This window comes from Arvicola amphibius, chromosome 11 (assembly GCF_903992535.2).
Source record: "Arvicola amphibius chromosome 11, mArvAmp1.2, whole genome shotgun sequence".
Classification (NCBI taxonomy): Eukaryota; Metazoa; Chordata; class Mammalia; order Rodentia; family Cricetidae; genus Arvicola; species Arvicola amphibius.
In genome coordinates, this window is record NC_052057.2 from 53,780,246 (window position 1) to 53,793,985 (window position 13,740).

Consider the following 13,740-nt stretch of genomic DNA (forward strand, 5'->3'; position numbering starts at 1 on the left):
CTATTATTAAACTTTATTTAATAAGCATTTCAAAGATCATTTGATTACTGCAGGAAGCAAGTTCTAAAGTTTACTTTCTACTGGGTCCTCACAATCTGGGCTGCCTGACAGTATTTATAGGCCAGCCTGGTGCCACTTGGTTAGGCAGGTGAAAAACAGACTGGATTTTGTCCTCCCAGTCCAGGCTGGTTGAAGGCATCTACAGGCCAGATGCCAGTTTGATGAATAAATACATGAGGGCAAAATCATAGAGAAAGGGAAGTGGAATGGTTTTGTACTGTGGAAAGAGATAGAACTGAAAAAGCAAAGATGATGAGAAACAGTCTGACATGGTTAGCTTGCTTGCCATCCAGGGGAGGGTGATATCTTGGTCTAGACTACTGCCAAGGCCATATCTGTGTCCCTGATCCTACTGTTGCCAGGATCTCTATTGACTTTCATGACTCATGTTGCCACCAAAGGTCACAGTATACTCAGAATCTGGGCTGTCATCTGTGACTATGTTGGTATCCAAGGACTGTGCCATCACTAAGGCCATGCTGATCTTAGTGACATGACTGCAACCTGGAACCATGGTGACATCCAGGTCCAGACTGTAGCTGAGGGTCATGTCTGGTTCAGTGGCCCCAGGGTCTGAGTTGATGTTGGTTGCTCTTGTTACCTCCAAAGGTTGTCAAAGGTCTGTAGTCTGGTCAGCCACCCAAGACCATGTTGGTGTTCAAAGAACATGCTGCTGGCAGAGCCATACTGATCTGGATGACCTATGTTGTCATTGGGATCATGGTGATATCTGGGCTCAAGACACTGTTGAGGGCCATGTCTGGGTACCTGGTTCTACTGCAGCTTGGGTCTTTGTTGATGTCCATGGCCCTCATTAAGACAGGCAACTGTAGGAAACATATGTATTAAAATCCGAGGACCAGGATAAGCTGACCCACCTTTCACTGCCCCTGAGGATAGCTGATGCTACTTCTTGCTCAGCCTTGCAGGAGGACAGCTAGCCACACACCTCATGGAAGAACTGACCCCACACTCAGAAAAGATGTCCCCACTTCTCACCACAGGTGTAAGAGAACTGGCCCTGATGACATAATGTTATGAGCCTAGGAGACCTGGCTTCCCCCTGCCTTATGGGTGTGATCCTAGTGGCCCATACTAACCAGATATGCTATCACCCAGACCCATATTCTTGGTCTTGGGTTGACCCACCCTAACATCTACCCCATCTACGGTCTGCTGGAGTGCAAGAAGTGATTGGTTTTGGAGAATAAGAGCCACAGGATCTCTACGACTTAGGGCAACAGCAGAGTACCAAGAGGAGTTTTGATGGTGGTTCAGTGATGATGGTGTGACAGAAGCCAGAGGCCTTGAACCAAACCAATACTCATTGCAATGAACATTTGTGGATGGGATGGATTGTATGACACACTGCAGCTCCCAAATGCCACTAGAACAAATGAGGAGGTGTTCTAGAGATGGGAATGATGATAGAGTAAGGTGATTTTTTTTTGCTTGCTATTAATTTAAGGGAGTTTCTTTGGGGGGGTGCTACAGAGTGAGATATGGATATGGAGGAACTAGGAGGTGAGCTGGATTGGGATGCATGATTTGAAATTCCTAAAGAATAAATATGTATGTTATACATACGTATATGTATGTATATGCATGTGTGTATATGTATGTATGTACATTTGTATGCATGCATGTAAGTTTTCCTCCTACCTGGGTTATATGAATTTGAGGATATAAAAGTAAAGGATAGATTTTAAAAAGTAGTATTTTGTTTGTTGCCCCTCAAATAGAAAAAAGCATAACCAAAGCAAGAAATCAAACACTTAGGTCACTTAGAGTTTCATGAAAATTAAGGCAGGCAAAAGCAAAGTAGAATGCAATACATGGAATAAACAGTGTCTCATACAGACTGATGAATTCACTAAATTATAGAAGGAGTAAGGTGGGTTCTTCTACTCTGATGTCATATGCTTGATGACCCCCTGAATACATCAGTGGTCACTGTAGTCCGTTGTTGATTCAGATAGTTCTTTGTAATAATTGCTGATTGGTGGGAATGCAAACCCCCTTTCTTCTCTGGAGACTCCAATGACTTTCCACCTCACTCACAGTACAGTAAGACCTGTCAGTGGCCTCATTTTCCTCTACCATATATGTCTTTTCAGGACTGACACATTAATGGCTTTTTCTTTCCCTTTCTTCTATCTCTCCTCTTCTAAAGCCCATAACCCACCTTCTAGCAAGTCTTTTATCCCTAAGCTAGATGCAGTGATCAACAAAGTCTGTTTTCTCTCAGCATCTCTGTTGTCTTTGCATTTTAATGTGCATTTGCTAGTCAAAATATCTATTTATGGCTTCTCAGGAGCAGTATCCTAGGATCTAACATCTAGGAAAGAAAAGAGTATTTCCTGCCTACAACTTACTCTTTGTTGATGGAGATAGATAGTTGATCTATCATTTGTAAGAAAGAAGAGTATCTGACATATACAGACATATCTGTAATGTGTAGTCAATTAATGAAAATTCAGTAATTATTGGGGCTGAGGAAATAGATCAGTTGGCAAAGAACTTGTCTTGTAAATACAAACACTCGTGTTTGGTCTCAGAGCACACATTAAACAAGCAAGAAACAAACAAATAAAACTGTGTTTGGTATCATGCATGCTTGCCATCCCAACACTGGGTATGCAGGGGTAGGCAGATCCTGAAGGAGTAACTAATCAGCTACTCTAGACTGCTTGTCAAACTCTAGGTCAGTGAGAGTTGCTATCTTAAACAAACAAACAAAAGATGGAAAATGCCTGTCTTAATGTGGGTTTCTATTGTTTTGATAAAACACCATACCAAAAATCAGCTTTCAAATGGCAGGTTATATTTCAAGTTATAGCTCATAGTTCATCATCCACAGAAGTCAGGAAAGAAACTCAAAGTAAGAACCTGGAGTCAGGAACTGATGCAGTAGGGTACTGTTTACTGGATTACTTCTCATGGATTGTCCAGCCTGCTTTCTTATACCTTCCAGGATCACCTACTGAGTGGTAGTATCATCCACAGTGATCTGTGTCCTCCCACATCAATCATCAGTTAAGAAAATAGCTTTCCTACCAGTCAATCTGGTGGAAGCCTTCCTTCAGTTCAGTTTTGCTTTTCCAAATGATTCTAACTTTGTCATGTTGATGTAAAAATAGCCATCATAGCTGGCTTCTTCTGTTCATGCACCTGTCCCCACACAAGCACACCTATGTATATGTGCATCCATATTACAAATTCTACCCACAAATGAAAATTTAACAATTACATTGGTGTGGCTTGAAACAAGCAAAAGTATCATGAATCTAATTAAGTTTCACCTAACCCTTGAAGATAAGCAAAACAATAATGGATTAAGGATGCCTGAAGGGTATTTCCAACAGGAGAAATGCAGAATGGAGCTCACTCTTATTGTCTAGCAGAATGGTGTCTTCCTCCCTTCCCTTATCTCTCTCATTTCCCTGGGCACTCCCCATGCAGACCACCCAGGTCTTCTCTTTCCTTAGTGCTCTATAGAGCAAAACTGTCTTATTTCCTCAGTTGCCCAATCAGTATTAGTTTCAAGGGAGTAAGCCTAGTTTATGATACATGTCAAATCATTCATAGAATGCCCTAGTACATAAAAGAGAATGTTAGAATGAATATATTTGTATTAGGATTTTACATAATGTATAAAACTATACACAGAATGAGCATATTCCTCAATGAAGAATATTAAGAAAAACACTAAAACCCAAGAAAAAGACAAGTATATGACATATTTTTTGAATTACAAAAGATCAGTTTCTTATATTTTTTCACCACAATGCTGCTGCCATTAGAAGAGAAAAGAGAACTCTGCACCATAATTTTATTCATGCTTCAGGAGGGGTTAGGAGAAAGAAACAAAGAAAGAATGAACCATTTTTAACTTCCCTTCAACTTTAAAGAAGCAACTTGGGATGCAAAAAAATATATAAATCAAACAGCCCTCCTCACCTACATCTCAGCTAATTGAGAATGAATTGGATTTACACAAGCAACAGGGCTTAGGCAAACCGTTCCCATGGTTACACATAGAAAAATGTGGTGCTGGATGCAGGCAGCCAAAATGACATGACTGTTTATGTTAAATATTAAGTCTATTCCTTATTGAAATATAATGATCTACTCTCTACATTTTACCGGCTTCACCCTGATAAAATTAACATTTCAAATACATTTGAAGAAATAGATTACTTCGGAAATTAGCGAGTATTCACTCATATTTATTTGATAAAATCAGTGATTCAGATAAAAGTGTTACCCCTTGTGCCACCAGAAATTGGGTCCATAAATTACTCTTGTCTCTGGGCCCTCAAGTCCTCAACACATTCCCCTATATTTTCATGGGCTAGCTTGTGCCAGATGTTATACCTAACACTTGTCAGAAGCTTAAAAAATAAAAAGGCCCCCTCTCTTTTTATAGCAGTTAGGCAGAAACAACAGTGTTGTAAGAGACATTTTTTGTGCCATGCCATGTCCTCAAATCTCCAACAGGGCTAATCAGTACAGACAGGATACAGTATGCATCCCTACCTTTCCTCTGACTCAACTGGGAGATAAAAAGGAAAGCCAGCAGGAATTTGGAACTTGGAAAAATGTACTCTACATGTTTTACCTGATACCACTAAAAGTTGCTATGTAAGGTAAAAACATTCCTTGTTATCTCCTATTGAAAATCTCCCTTTCAACAAAAGCAGAAAAGAAAATATAGTATGCCACTTGTTTGTATTTATTTAGTTCAGTTTAACTAACCATATAGTTTAGACAGATGAAAGGAACTATGTGTACGAACACAAAATACAGACTTCTGATTCACGAAATCTCTTGTTCAAGTAATAGAGTTGGGCAATAAATAAAGTTATGTTGAGTGTTTATTCTAGGCTGCTGTGTTAACTTTGCACAGTTTCCCCCACTATCCACTCAACTGCATTGTTCAGACTCCTGTCAAAGTCTTCACTGTGGTTTCTTCTCTGCATGTTCTATAGAATAATCCCAATTTCTTCACTTCTTTCTCTCATTCAAGAGCCTCAGATCAGAAGTGATATTTGCATGTTTGCTAATTTTATATTTTCTATGATGGCTTCATATGTACCTTGGAGAGTTAATTGACATGAAATTCAAGCTGCAATACATTTAAACTTCAAAACATAAATTTATCAGAACTTCTTTATATTTTCCATATTAGAGAAAAACTATTTTCTTAAATAGTGAATCTGACAAATTAGACACCCAGTAATGATTTAATTATAATTTATCTCTTGAGGTTAATGCATTCAGCAAACTTAGAAATTTCAATCTTCATCAATCTATTTTGCACAGTTAAGTGAAAATGCATTTATCACATTGATCTGCATGTTAAATTAATATCAAGTTACCTCTTTGAGTCTTGAAGTAAGTCATTGTGATCACTGACATTAACAGGTTTTTTTGAAAATCTTCATAGCTTTTCTCCCCTATGTAGGTAGCTATTGAATGAGTGGAAGGCATGATTTTGTATTTTTATTTTTGAAAACAAGAACCTGTAAATTCTATTTAACTTTCCTAGGTCTAGGAACCTAGTATCCAAAATACCACAGTTTATTGAGGCCAGGGCTATATCTGGTTTTTGGACTCTCCCCTTTCAGAGAGTGAGTTTGCATATTTGTAATGTTGTTACATTACAATTACAGGGATTCATGTATTTGTAATGTTATTCCTGAGGAGTTTAAAGAAATTTTATTCTGCCTTTTATAAATCAAGGCACATATAACGTGAAGGACACTCTGTAACATGGTTTTGCTAGAATATATGAAAGGATAAATTCCTGAAAGATAGATGAGTCCTTCAGCTTCTAAAGTAAGAATAAATACATACAATTCTATTTTCTTAGTGTTTATAATGAATCCACATTCTAATAGAATAATGTCTGATCAATCTGCATCAATAGTCTTTATTGTTTTTGGAATCACTTAGATTTCCCTGACTAACCATTGAAAAAGGGGTTTCTCATGGTCATGCTATGGTTTTTTTTTTTTAACCTATGTTTAGTGAGGGGTACATTGTCAGTCCAAGTATCGTAACTTTCATATAAGTGTGTATGTGTGTGCATGTATGTTCATGTGCTATATCTTGTATTTGTGTTTATATGTACACATGATTATATGTATTATGTATGGTTATGGATAAATCAAAATAATATGATTCCTTGAGACCTTATTAAAGAACATAAATCCTTTTTCTTTTTCTATATTGACCTACCTTCCCAGATATAGGCTCTTCCTATTTTTGTATTTCTCACTTCATATCAGCTGCATCCTGCTACTTTTGTCTCACACCCATCTCCAACACATTCCTATAAATGCTTTATGTTTCTTGTTTCTGTTGTTTCTCCATGCTGTACACTTAACTCTGAAGAGTTGGAGCTAGGACCACAGATGAGAAAGAACATATTTTTTTTTTCTAGGTCTGGGTCACCATACTCAATATAATCTTTTCCAATTTTGTCCATTTGCTTAGAATTTCCATGTTTTTTTAACTGTTTATATGTAACCCATTTTATTTGTCATTCATCTGTTGATAGTCATTTAGGTTGTTACCATTTTCTGGGTATTGTCAATAGGATGGCAACAAATATGGCTAAGCCTGTGTATGTGGAGTATGATCTCTAAGTTGGTCATATGACAGATTTATTTTTATTTCTTAGGTTTTTTAGTTAGTTAGTTAGTTAGTTTGTTTAATATTCTCTATATTGTTTTCCAGAATGGCTGTACCAATTTGCCTTTCCACCAATAGTGAATAAGTATTCTTAATTTGCAACCTTGCCAGCATCTATTGTCAGTTGGATTTTTTTTTTTTGATCTTAGTCATTCTGACTTGGTAATATGAATTCTCAATGTTATCTTAATATGTATTTTCTCAATTGCTATGGATATAAAATGTTTTTGAGTTAGTTCTTAGCTAGTTTTATTTCTTATAGGAGAACTCCCTATTTCAATCTCTAGCCCATTTTTAAAATTGGGTTGTTTCCTTGACTCTGCTTATTAGTTCTTTTTATATTCAGGATATTAATTCCCAGTCAGATGTAAAGCTATCAGAGATTTTCTACCACTCTGCGAGTTTCTTCTTTACTTGATTCATTGTTTCCTTAGCTGTACAGAAGCTTTGATTACCTCTCAGACATTGAAGGTAAACCTCCATTGCTGAAAACATTGTATACTTATGACATAGGACTTTTGGATGATTCAAGTTTAATCTAACCTGAAAGCCAACAGGGTCCTGTGGTCTAGCTTCTGTGGTTTTATAAAATACTATGCAAACTGCCAGTGAAGGAACGCAATTAATAGTCTATCCAGCTGTAATAACTATGAACCGTAACAATGGCCAAATTCCAAGACAGGAGTAAAGTTATAATAAGTAGCTGTCGGCATGACCAACAGCTGAGCTTAAGATTCCCTCAGCAAGAGGAAAATCATGCCTAGTACTAGAACTCTAACCAACTTCGTAAGATGAGTGACATCATGAACCTTATAAAATAATATATGAATAATACTACTTTGCTAGAGCAGCATTATTCTTAACTACATTCTAAATCTTATTCTTATACTCACACATAAGTGTAGTGACCATTCTTTATTAAAAAAAGCATCTCTTCACAGCAAATGGAGACTATCATAGAAAACTACAAATAGATATAGTACAGAGAACATCAGATCACATGTAGCCCACCTCCAATGAATACATATACACCATAGTTCTTACATCTATGGCTCAGGGCACACTGATGAAGGGGGAGTGGAAATTATATAAGAGCCACACTATCAAGATGTATCCTGTCAATCTTTCTAGGAATGGCATAAGCAAACTTGAATCAATGGCATTATCTATAGACATACTGATATGGAAGGGGAAATTTTCATGGGGTCTTACACATACATAAAGACTATCAACAAACAATGACTTCTGGGAGAAGAATTAGACTCTCCCAGAGATAGCCCCCATATTGTTGGTTCAATACAAAGTAGTCAGTCCTGAAAAAATATACACATAAGCAACAAAAATAGACTTAGCGGTTATAGTTATATTTTTGCAAATGCATATGCACCACACACACACACACACACACACACACACACACACACACACACCAATAACTAAAGAAAAGAAGCTATCCAATTGAGAGTGGGGAATGTAGAAGAGGTTGAAGAGAGATTACCTGGGAAGAACTAGAGGAGGGAAAGAGAAAAAGCAAAGCAATATAATCTTATTTTAAGTAAAATGTAAAAACAGTTAAAAACAAATAAATAAAATTTAAAACAAGCAAATTTTAGGGCTAGAGGTTTAGCTCAGTACATGCAGTAGTTGTCTGGCTTATAGGAGGATTAGGATTTGATTTCATAATCACAGACTAGTTCTGTATCAAGATGAGCTATATGAAACTAATTATTTTTCAGAAGACAGGTTTTCACACACGGCTCAGCTGCAAACGTTGCAGAAGAAATTCTGTGGAGATGACTTCTGTAAAAGACAGCTGCTGAGAATTTTGAGTAGAGAAGTGTGTCTTTCAGAGGCAGTTAGAGAAACATCATACATTTGATATTATGGAATCATGAACATGAGTGCTGGCCAAGTCCATCAGCTATGTGATTGTGATTGCAAGAGTCAGATCACATCTCAACCAAGTGCCAAAAAAAACAAAAACAAAAAACAGAGGTCTACAAAAATAAAGCTATTTTTCTAAGAAAAGATGAGCCATTTTTCTATCTTAAACTTGTGGTTTCAAATACCAACAGAAAATTTCATTTACACAGTAATTTGTAATCCTGTACTTATTCTTTCTATTCTTATTTTTTTTTTTTTTTTGGTTTTTCGAGACTGAGTTTCCCTGTAGTTTCTAGAGCCTGTCCTGGAACTAGCTCTTGTAGACCAGGCTGGCCTCCAACTCAGAGATCCGCCTGCCTCTGCCTCCTGAGTGCTGGGATTAAAGGCGTGCGCCACCGCCGCCCGGCCTATTCTTATTTTTGTACCATTTTTAAGATGGGGAAAGGGTTTGAAGTGTGTGTGGGGGATTGAGATTTTAGTAAGCAATGCCTGACAGATTTTAAAACATTGACTATGCATTTTAGGAGAGTAAATAATATATTTTATAGAATGGAAATAGTCAATTTTTCAGGTCTGATTTCCAGAGTTCCCATTCAACAATTTTTGCACAACATAGTGTAAGATGTATTTAAATAGCCTAAAATAATTTGAACAGGAGTGAACTATGTTGGCTTTCTTGTTTGTTCTTACTGAGTACACATTCACTAGTAGAGTTAGTTCCATTGATTTTATTTTGTATCAAATACTTATTGTCTGCAGTGAAAACGGACAAGTGGCCTACAGAACAGAGTATTGCTATGAACTCCCAACATGTGTGAAATGCATGGACTCTGGATCATGGCACTGCTAGACATAATTCCTGTGTTCAGTGCAGAGCTTATTGCTGGAAGCATACACTGCCCCCACATTGCATTTTTCTCTAACAGACAAAATGCAGGGTGATAAAATGGAAACCTTTCTTGTTTTATTCAAAAAGAAGAATGTGATGAATATAGCTTTCATGATATTACTCAATAGGCATGCTTCTTAAGAATTGTGAGAATGCCTGCTTCTTATTTTTAATGAAAAATATATTGAGACAGTAGATAACAAGATACAGAATTGAGAAAGCACTTGCATATTGGTTTGAATTGTCAGAGTACAAATGTACCTCAAATGTAATTAAAATCCTCCAGAGTGGGTGGATAGGAAGAGCAGAGGAAGAATCTATCTAAAAAACATATTACTGATTAATCAGGAAAGAAGGGAACCAAAGAGAGATATTGTATTTTCCCACAAGGCAAGATTAAAGATATAAGCAAGAATCTGGATTTGTGATTATTTTAAAACACATTCCTAGTCAACACAGTAACACACAACAGATCTGTTAGTTAGAGACATTTGCATGAGCGCTGTGACAAGAACTAGGCATCACTCCTTGCAAAAAACAAGGAAGACATTTATTTCTTAATGCCATGCAGAGGCAAATCCATGTGCAACTTGAAATTCTGAAAATATAAAAAGAAATAGTATCTTTTCATTTATCCATCATTGCTTGTAGGGGCATGGTACACAAGCCCCTACAAGTATCAAAACTTGCAGATGCTGGAGTCTCTCATATGGAATAGGATAGTGTCTCCAACCTACACACATTCTTCTGCATAGTTTAAATCATTTTAAGATTGCCTATGATACCTACTAAAACGAACATGCTATGTAAGTAGCGCTACACTGTATTGCTTAGGTACAATGACCTGAAGAACATCCATTTCATATTATATATGCTGAGCACAATGCATTAAAAGTTATTTCTAAACTAGTTATGGCTCAAAAGGGACGAATGCATACATTGAATATAAAAATGTCCCCCACAGGCTCAGGTACTTGAACACTTGGTCCCCACTGGTAGTGCTGTTTTGGGCAAGTTGTGGAAACTTCAGCAGGTAAAGCCTTAGTAGAGGGAGAAGGTCATGGTCGGGGATGATTTCTCTGGACATCATAGCCTAGTCCACTTTCTAGTCACTGTTCCCTGAGGGCAGGTGCAGTGTGACCTGGGGGTTCTCGTGCAGCAGACTGCATGTTTTTCCTGTCTATTGCCTGCTATCCAGAACCCCACAATTTTGAACATCTCCTCTATTTTTATGGAGCTGTGACTGTTGCAGTAGCTATAGAAATTGGATTTCTAGAAGTAAATGAATTTGTTTCTCTTGACAGCCCCGGTCTCTAGGGAAGATGTTTATCCATCACCTAATATTTTTTAGCTGACTGCTTACTGTTTTGTTTAGCAGTAGCCAACCTCAGGTAAAAAAGAACCCTCTCAACTTCCTTCCCCATCCCTTCCTTTCAGGCATATAGCTACCCAGCTGGTAAGTGGATGGTGGACTCTGATTTTTACAAAGACCTAGCTACAGTTTCGGCCAACACAGAGAAAGAGACTGTACTGTCTAAAGTCACTCCTTCCCTGGTCTGTTTCCCTTCTCCTGGTCCTCTCACCACCATGCTTTTCTTGCCATGATGGAATAACAGTGCCACTTGACTGAAAACCAGAATAGGTGTTTTTTCCTTTAAATTCCTCATTGTCAGTTTTATTTGTCACAAGAAGAAAAGTAACTAAAATGTGTACATACACATATATAAATGTATACATGTATAAACACACACACACATATATATACAGAAAGTCATATATATATATATATATATATATACAGAATGTCAAAAATGATATATCAAAATCTTAATTAAATGGGGTCTTTACAGCATTTGACCCTAAAAATTAGATACTCCAGTACTGTATATTGTCTCTTTCTGGTTAAGTGATAGACAACTGGTGATTGTTCACACTTAAAAATAAGAATCATCCATCATTGCCTTGAAATTTTAAAACATCTTTTAGTATAAAAATCATCCTCAATTGTAACAAAAAGAGTCATCTTGGTTACATATTATACTTCTTGGCCTCTTAATGCAGCTGTGCATGGATATGTTCTGCCTGAGCCAAGCATGGCTACATTCCATTTATTGAGCAACATTGAAATATTTTGAGATTCCTTCTGCTTTAGCAGGTAGTCCTTGTCCTTAGTCTTGGAGAATCTAATATAGGAAAGGAAGATCCTGATGCCTTTCCCATCACAAAGTACTAGTTTCTTCAGCCACCTGTGTAGATGCACTCACTCATATTGATCTTCTCTCAGGATCTTTTGCCTTCCTTGAGACTGAAGGCAAAAAACTGAAACTATTGTTCAGGATCAAGGACCAGTTCATTAGAAAAAAACTGGAGGATTCTCTAATGGAAAGTTGCTGTGGTACAGTGCAACTAGCAGTTTGGTTAGCTAGACAGATCTCTTTAGATCTCAATTTTCTCTATTTAAACAAGCTATTTGGAACAAATTAGTTTTGGACACATAAAACCTTTTTCTTTTCCTTTTTATCCTCTGGCTGGGTGTGATGACACACATACCTGTGTAGCAGGGAGGTGGAAACAGGAGGATCAAGGTCATTCTTAGTTACCTAGGGAATTTGAAAACAGCCTAGGATACATGAGACCCTGTCCCCCAAACCAAACCAAAATAAAATAACAAGTTTTATCTCATTTTATATACATTTTTTGAGACAAGATTTCTTGTAGTTTTGGAGCCTGTCCTGAAACGAGCTCTTGTAGATCAGGTTGTCCTTGAACTCATAGAGATCTGCCTGGCTCTGGCTCCCGAGTGCTGGGATTAAAGGTGTGTGCCAACACCTCCCAGCTGTTTATTTTATTTTTATTTGCTTATTTTTATTTGCACTCTTTCTTCTTTAGTTCAGATTGCTTTGAACTCAGAATCCCACATCTCAGCCTTAAAAGTATTGGGACTATAGACAGACACCATTACACTTAGCTTAGGGATATTTTTAAATGTCTAAAACAATGTTTTTTCTCTATTTACTATAATTTTAACAAGAAAATAATCATCTAGAGAAATCAAAATAGCAAATGGCCAATTTGATAAATCTCATCTACATTTAAAACTCTTAAAAATTTTATTTTTTAAAAGAAAGCTTTCATGAACACTGGAAATTGCAGACATCCTGACAGTACTTGAACTATGGCACCATGATTGGTCTTAGGAATAATGATACTCAATAACATCTCCAGCTCAGCCCGATCAGGGTGCTGGGATTGCATAGGGAGTGCAACCGGCAGGCAGGAGTTTCTTTGTTTCAATAGCCTGCCTGAAGCAAGGTAGGCCATCTCCGGAACTCCCTGGCCAGCAAAGACACTGGATATTAGGACCAGAAGACACATCTGGGAGGACCAGAAGACACATCTGGGAGCCTGCCTGCAGCAAGGTAGGCCCTCTCAGGAACTTCCTGGCCAGCAAAGACACTTGATATTAGGACCAGAAGACACATCTGGGATGACTGGAAGACACATCTTGGAGCAAAGACACCGGATCTTAATACCAGAAGACACATCTGGGAGACGTCACTCAGCTACCAGGAATCCCTGATTCTGTGCTGTGGAGTCCCATATAGATGGCTTTTCCTAGTGTATTCAAGTGTCCTGACCCTGTACCAAGGCCACCTACCCAGAGGGGTGAGAGGCTGCCCTGCAGGCAGGTCTGAGGAGCCCAGCAAGGGAGTGCGGGATCCTTCAGATTGTGCTGCAAGGAATAGCTCCTGCTCTGGCACTGAGGAGATCCAAACAGATTCAGTCAGAGCAAGGATTGGATCAAGTCAGCAAGTCTCTCCTAGCTCCATTTGAAGAAAGAGATGGGCAGGCAATGCAAGAACTCCTACAACAACCCAAAAGGCAACATGACATCACCAGAATCCAGGCATCCCAAAACAACAAGAATTGAACACTCTACTCCAGAAGAAATAGAAGAAATCGACCTTAAACAGTACTTTATGAAGATAATAGAGGACTTTAAACAGGAGGTAAAAACTGCCATAAAGAAATGGAGATGACAGATTCCATCTGAACTGGCCATCCACCCAAAGGGGTCAGACTCTGGCCTCCAGGCAGGTCTGAGGATTCCTGCGGAGGGGTGCAGGACCTTCAGATTGTGCTCCCAGGCCATCCACCCAAAGGGGTCAGACTCTGGCCTCCAGGCAGGTCTGAGGATTCCTGCGGAG